A 1,037-nucleotide genomic window follows, 5' to 3' on the forward strand; every position below is an offset into this window, starting at 1 on the left:
TGACTGTTCACTGACTGTTTATTGACTGTTTACTGACTGTTCACTGATTATTCACTGACTGTTCACTGACTGTTTACTGTTACTGACTGTTCACTGACTGTTCACTGAGTGTTCACTGACTGTTTACTGACTGTTCACTGACTATTCACTGACTGTTCACTGTTTACTGACTGTTCACTGACTGTTCACTGAATGTGTACTGACTGTTCACTGACTGTTCACTGACAGTTTACTGACTGTTCACTGAGTGTTCACTGAGTGTTTACTGACTGTTCACTGACTGTTTACTGACTGTTCACTGTTTACTGACTGTTCACTGTGTTCACTGAATGTTTACCGACTGTTCACTGAATGTTTACTGACTGTTCACTGACTGTTCACTGACTGTTTACTGTTCACTGACTGTTTACTGACTGTTCACTGACTGTTTACTGACTGTTCAATGACTGTTCACTGACTGTTCACTGACAGTTTACTGACTGTTCACTGACTGTTTACTGACTGTTCACTGAGTGTTCACTGATTATTCACTGACTGTTTACTGACTGGGCAGCACGGTGGTGCAACTGGTAGAGCTGCTGCCTCTCAGCGAGCAGGTCCCTGGTTCAAACCCCGATCCAGGGGCCTTTCTGGGTGGAGTTTGCATGTTCTCTCCGTGCATGTGTGGGTTTTCTCCGGGTACTCCGGTTTCCTCCCACAGTCCAAAAACATGCATGTTAGGCTGATTGGTAACTCTAAATTGTCCATAGGTGTGAGTGAGAGAGTGAATGGTTGTTTGTCTCGTTTGTCTCTATGTGGCCCTGTGATGGACTTGCGACCCGTCCAGGGTGTACCCCGCCCCTCGCACAGTGATTGCTGGACATGGGCACCAGTGACCCCGTGACCCAAAATGGAGTAAGCGGGTAAAGAAAATGGATGGATGGATGGATGGATGGATGGATGGAAGGATGGATGTTTACTGACTGTTCACTGACTGTTCACTGACTGTTCACTGACTGTTCACTGAGTGTTCACTGACTGTTTACTGACTGTTCACT

At 45.9% G+C, this 1,037-nt stretch overlaps 1 protein-coding gene across 1 annotated transcript in view; it reads left to right on the forward strand.

The window, feature by feature from the left end:
- Positions 1-1,037, forward strand: part of cgrrf1 (cell growth regulator with ring finger domain 1) — a 20,369-nt gene that overhangs the window by 7,980 nt on the left and 11,352 nt on the right. The gene's annotated exons all lie outside the window — the stretch shown is intronic.

The sequence above is a fragment of the Nematolebias whitei genome, chromosome 12 (assembly GCF_014905685.2).
Source record: "Nematolebias whitei isolate Nwh7 chromosome 12, NemWhi1, whole genome shotgun sequence".
Classification (NCBI taxonomy): Eukaryota; Metazoa; Chordata; class Actinopteri; order Cyprinodontiformes; family Rivulidae; genus Nematolebias; species Nematolebias whitei.